This window comes from Glycine soja, chromosome 12 (genome assembly GCF_004193775.1).
Source record: "Glycine soja cultivar W05 chromosome 12, ASM419377v2, whole genome shotgun sequence".
NCBI lineage: Eukaryota > Viridiplantae > Streptophyta > Magnoliopsida > Fabales > Fabaceae > Glycine > Glycine soja.
The window spans coordinates 11338199-11344881 of NC_041013.1; the positions used below are offsets into that span (position 1 = coordinate 11338199).

General features: G+C 30.5%; 1 pseudogene; it reads left to right on the forward strand.

Annotated features, from left to right (window-relative positions):
- Positions 1 to 2317: 2317 nt before the first annotated feature.
- LOC114378712 lies at positions 2318 to 5304 on the forward strand (annotated as a pseudogene).
- The last annotated feature ends 1379 nt before the right edge of the window (positions 5305 to 6683 follow it).

A 6683-nucleotide genomic window follows, 5' to 3' on the forward strand; every position in this document is an offset into this window, starting at 1 on the left:
AAAATTGAAAACGTAAACTTGTAAAACGTACTAAAAATGAATAAAAAAGATTACAGGAAGCAAAATTTAAAATATGTAAACAAACTAAAAATAAATGGAAAAACTTGTACCAAAATTAAAATATTTTCAACTCATAGGGACAAAAAATATTTAAGCTTAAAAAAATTAACAAAATGATACCACGCCAGAATTTTATGCAAATTAAACTTATCACTAACAAATCACAAATTCAAAACCACATGTGATGGATGCATTATTTCAACCAAGAACACAGAACATAGAGAACATTGAATTTTATTTATTTAAATTAGATTTATATCAATTAAGAAATCTAACTCGATTAGTTGAATAATCTGAGTTCAATTTTTGTGAATAAAAAAAATAGATTTTTATCTAAAGTTTATTAGACAAATGCTAATGATAGAGTGTTCTTAGAACATTGTTTAAATAATTGAAAAGAGAAATTTTTTTATTAGAATGTACAAAATTGTGTTGTTTATGACTTTTTTTTATATTCTTCTATGATTTTTACAATAAATACTTATTCTTTTTAATTTCTTAATCAATATCTAAGTGCATTAGTTAGTCACGGTGGAAAACCTAGAAATTTTTCTTAATTGAGACAAGAAATGATTTGTAATATTATCATAAAAAAATATTAGTATCACAAAATACATAATATGGTGACAAAAAAATCCAAAATATTTGTTTTTCCAAATTATAATTATCTTTTATGTATTTTTTTTGAAAATGTTCTATTATTTTTTTATATTGTCAATATTATCAAAAAATTAAAAGAATAAAATAGTAAGATTAGTATCAATTTATTATCTCTTTTTATTTCTTATATTTTCTTACATTCATTTTAAACAATTCATCTCATGAGAGTAATATTTATTTTTTTATGGAGATAAACTTTTGTTTGTTACACTATACAAATAAAAAAAAAAATCTCGTGAAGATAATTGCCCCTACACCTTATAACCTGGATCCTGGTGGTTACTTAGTCAGACACAAATTAATATTCATCTAAGGGAACAGTTAGTATAGCCGTTTGGCCATTGTTTTTCTAGGTCGAGGGACCATTTGACCAATTAATTGGCTTGATACTAGTAGGCCATGCGGTTTTATGTTGATGGTCACGCACGTACATTTACACAACATGGATCCCTAGAGTTTTAAAGAAATGTTCATAATTTAATACAATTATTCAAATCAATAAATCAAAAGTTATTTTGAAAAAGATCAAGCGTTGTACAAATTATTTAAGGGATATGGAAGAGGTGACTATTTTCTATCCACACCATTAAGGCCATAACGTGTGTGCCCTGGCACCCCATGCCTAGCTCGTGAGTTTCCATTTCATTTGGAGGCCTTTCTGTCAACATTAAATAATACGAACACACACTCACACACTCTTTTGATCCAACAGATTCTTATAATAATTGTTTTAGTTTAGATAATTATTCATACTATTTCCATTTCTATGTATAAAACCCATATTAAAAATAATTGTTTCTTTTGTTATTATAAGTATATATTTCAATAACCATATGTGGAAACACGTTTTTCGTGAGACGAACCAACCTGCGGATATTTTGGCTAAATATGGGTTTAACTTTGTTACAGATGGTAGTGTTTTTAGTTTTTGTCCTAATTTCCTTAAGAACGCTGTTATGGCTGATGTAATGTCAATTCTTTTCCTAACTGAGTTTAAATAAATTTCTTTTGGGGTCTTAGCTCCTATTGGCCAACAAAAAGAAATATTGAAAATTGTATAATATATATTTTTTTACTTTTAATTACTTGTAAGGAAAAATTAGTTACATTTTATATTTCAATAATCCTATGACACTGTCTGTTAATCACTTAGGAACATATTTAACCATCAGTGCAATAAGTACAGATCAATAGCTGTATTACCTGTATATATACATTCCATTACTTTTAACTACTTTTACAATTTCTTTTTTTAAAAAAAACTATTTTTACGGTAAAATTAATTATTTTAAGACATTTTAATAACCTAATGAATTATTACACTATTAATCACTTGTGAGATATAATTAATTGTTAATGCTACAAATATAAATCGATCATTATATATAATCATGTTTATATATTTTTAACTAAAAAATAATCATATTTACACGGGAATTAATCATGTGTGATGGGTAGATGCTGGGTGGAAAAACCCACTGATATGTTTATCATTTGTCGTACAATAATGTATATATATCATCAATCCTAGTCTGGCTTTGCAGCCAAAAGATATTTTCTAATTGAAGTGCTACTTTCACTCTCATTTTCATACACAATGGACCAATTCTATGATGAGGTTCAAGAGCCAGTGAGTCCTCATGGACATTATTTCAACAGTTCGGTGATATGCTCCTATGTTTTTGGCTTTCTTGAAATGGCAGTTCCAATTGATGACTCACAGACTATACCTTTGCTGGAAGATGTCTTCCTCCCCATCAACCCACGTTTCTCCTCTATTATGGTTCTTCTCTCTTCCATGATTTACTATATATACTCTTGCATTTAGTAATTAGTAGAAGTCCACCACAAAATTTAATCATGGCTTAATTATGTTTAGTCACTCAAATTAAGAGGTATGTTGTTTTTAGTCCTTCAAATAAAAATTTGTATTTTTTAGTCTCTCAAATTCAAAAAATATTTTTTAGTCCCTCCACCAAAATTTGAAGGACAAAAAATGTAAATTTTATTTGAGGGTCTAAAAGAAATATACCCCTTAATTTGATGGACTAAAAACATAATTAAATCTTTAATTATTTATAAGGTTAGTCAACTCATAAAGGCTTAGTGATATGTACTAAATTAGCAACACTCATTTCAAATTTGAATTAATGTTCATCAATCATCATATTGACCTTTTGTTTTAATTGTTCAATTGAATGTTTGACCACAGGTCAGAGACCAAGCTGGTAAAATGAGATGGAAAAGGGTACAAGTGAATCCTGAAGAGCATGTAAAAGTCCCTAGATTTCCTGAATGCAATTCAGCAGAATTGTATGAGCAATATTTTGATGACTATGTGACAAGGATTCTAAATGAACGGACACCTCAGAACAAGCCACTATGGGAAATCCATCTTATTAAGTATCCAACAAGCAGTGCTGCAGGCACAATAATTTTCAAATTTCATCATTCACTTGGAGATGGTTATTCCCTCATGGGTGCCCTTCTTTCTTGTCTTCAAAGAACTGATGACCCTTCTCTTCCACTAACTTTTCCTTCAAATTCACAGCATGCAAAGAAAAACATGTTTAAGTTACATTCAGTGATATCCTCCCTCTTTAGCTCCATGTTAGATTTTGGATCTAGCATAATAAAGACTAGAATGATTGAAGATGACAAAACACCCATAAGGTCTGGATATGAAGGAACTAAGCCTAAGTATTTCACCTTGTCAAACATATCATTATCTCTTGATCATATTAAAGCAATCAAGTCCAATCTTGGAGTGGTAAGATTAGAGCATCTTCAATCCAAATTTTTTTAAGTGGGTTTCATAAGTTATTTTTTGTGGTTCTCAAAGTATCATGTTATCGTAAAAAATTCATACATAATTTTGCTCCAATGACGTGAAATTTTAGGAAATTTCAAAAAACTCACTTTTATATTTTTTTTATTTTCACTTAATCATGATTTAATTATAATATTGTTATGTGTCGGATAAATGTTATTGTTTTATTGTTAAGAAATAATTTCTTGCAATTTCTTGAAAAAGATACAAATTTTATTTTTAAAAAACTCTTCATATCACATAGATTTGCTTAGATGGGAAAGAAACTGTAAGAGTTTCTTCACTTAAGAAATTCTTAAAAACCCTCGTTAGAGATGCTCTTAGATCAATCTAGATATTAGTAATTATGAAAAAAATAGTCTATGTAGTAATAATGTAAAGATTATACAATTAAAAATCGTTATATATGTTAAGTTTATTGACTTTTATAAAAACTATCTTAAAATTTATATTTATCATGATTTCTATGATTGGTTGAAAATATAGAAATCGAACTCTTAATTATGTCATCCGATTAAGTTAGCTAGCTACATTAATTAATTTATATCTTTTCTTTATTGTGACATGAATGCGGACAATAAATGATGTGATTACAGGGATAATTTTCTATGGAATTCGTTTGTACATGCAAGATATTGACTACTTGACAAGAAAAGCAAACTCCACAGCTTTGGTAGTGCTCAACACAAGAAATATTAGAGGGTAACAATCGGTGAAGGAGATGCAAAAACCAAAGGTCCAAGGTCTCTGGGGAAATAAAATTTCTTTCTTACAAATACCAATTCCAAAGCTAAGTCAATCCAAAATCTCCAACCCTCTTGAGTTTGTTTGGAATGCCCGTAAACTAATCAAGAGGAAGAGACATTCTTTCAGTGTTTATCTCATAGGTTTGCTCCTGGATTTGGAGATGAAATTAAGAGGTCCTGAGGTGTGTATATGTAGTTTAGGATTTGTTTGAAAGTGTTATTAGGATCTATATTCATAAAAATAGTTTATGGTGTTCCAGTAATTCTTTTTAAATTTATTTTAGTAAGTTTTATGACAACTTATAACATAACTTAAACATATAATTAGTTAATATTTAATTAGCTGTTTATTTAAATACACTCTTAATGGTAATGTATTTAATTAACTGTTTTAGATTTTGATATAATTAATTTTGGATCATTGCATGTGATTGAAATGTAAATTAAGGTGTGTGAAATTGATTTTAATAGTAAATTAAAGGGAGCCCCATATTGTATAGAGCATAACCCTTGTATCTTCTTTGCTTTATGTTGTTCAACTTCTCTAATTTATGGTTTGGTGTTTCAGGTTGCGTCTAAAACCTTCTACAACACTCTGGGAAATTGTAGTGTTCTTATATCCAACATGTTTGGGCCAATGGAGCAGATGGCTTTGGCAAATCATCCTGTAAGTGGTGTTTATTTCGCTATGTCGGGTGGACCTCAGGTATTTATTGATTTATTCATTCATTTTTGGGAGTTTCATTAAGCACTTCCATAATTGCTTGGCCCAGCTTTGGATAATTTGAGTTCTAAAAGTGGTTGTAGAATGTAAACGTAGAAATTATGAGCTATGTGGGAGAATTAAGAATCACCTCGAAAACTCTTAAGGGATTTATAGATGAACAGAAATTCAAGTTTTGCATAGAGAAAGCCTTTGATGAAATATTCAAAGATGCTATGGAGATCTACGAGATACCTAAATGGGACATATATATGGAAATATTGATTAGTGGTGGCGCAGTGTAAGATTATAGTTTTACTTTCCTTCAGCGTCAGAATGCCACAAACCTCATCCAAGTTTATCTGTTTTGTAACTTCGGAATATTCTACAAACACTGTCTATTTTTCCTTTTTATGGAATGTCCGTTGATGATATGAATTTTAATTGTATGCTTATATTGATTGTAATTTGGTCCCGCAAATTTCAATATCATACTATGTCTGCTTATTGCTTTCTCTGCTCATATGCTCAAGATTCTGTGCATCTGTTGATCCTTCAACTATATATACAAATAGATAGGTTGCAATTGGAGTTGCCATCATATTATGACCTCACAAACTTTGGTAAAAAAGGCTAGCATTAAATTCATTTATTTACCATGGAAGCCCAACTCTAAAATTAAGCCTGACAGTGAAAAGTGGCCCAGCTATTTATTTATTGCACTTAACATTAGAATAAGGGGAAAACAACACTACAGTTGTGTACGAAAGAGTCATGTTTAATCATATGATGACTGTTTCAATACCTTTATATTGAGTATTGTGATCATTAATTAAAGGGAGAACAAAGAAGTCTAATGAGTGTGACCACCTAAGGATAGATGTTTCTGGCTGAACCCCTCCATGGCGTTGGTACGCTTCACGGCTTTTGCCTTCTTTGTGGTAGCGTGCTTGCTGATGTATGTGTTGAGCTGTCTGAACCTTTGGAGATAATTACAGAAAACATGTTCTATTATCTTGAATTAAGAGGGGAAATGAAAACAAAGAAAAATAGGTACCAGACACGGGGTATATGATTGATTATGAAGATGTTTAATTCTGTCTCAGAATGAGCATAAGCACAAGTTCAAACTAAAAATAGATACCCGATGGCCCATCTTTTTCATGATCTTGAACGCACCATTGCGTTCTCTAGATCTCTTCCAGTTCCAGATTGAGTTTTACCTTCTAATTTGGAATCTATCAAAAGCAGAACATCCCCACATTGTTCAAGTTTCAAACCATCGCAGGAATACATCAACTTCGCAGTTACAGGTCAATAGAATTATAGAACAACCCCTCTGGTGCAAGATAGCATCTGGTTTCTGCCAACAGCTTTGCCAGGCCAAAATCCGCAACTTTTGTGTTATATTCAGCTTCTAACAGAAAATTCTCTGGCTACACGTTAGAATATACAGTGCAGTCTCTACATTATATGTGTAAATAAAATATAGTTTATATGAAATAACGCTGCTAAGCAAATTAAAATGAAAAAGAGAAATTACACAATAATAGAAGTCTTTTTAAATAAGGTAAATGCCATACGATTTTAAAATTTGATGCGGTGTCATGTGGCCAAGGGGCACTTGGATTCATACAGGAATTCAGCTCAGACCCATGAACAGGAAATGGAAATAAGGCAAATC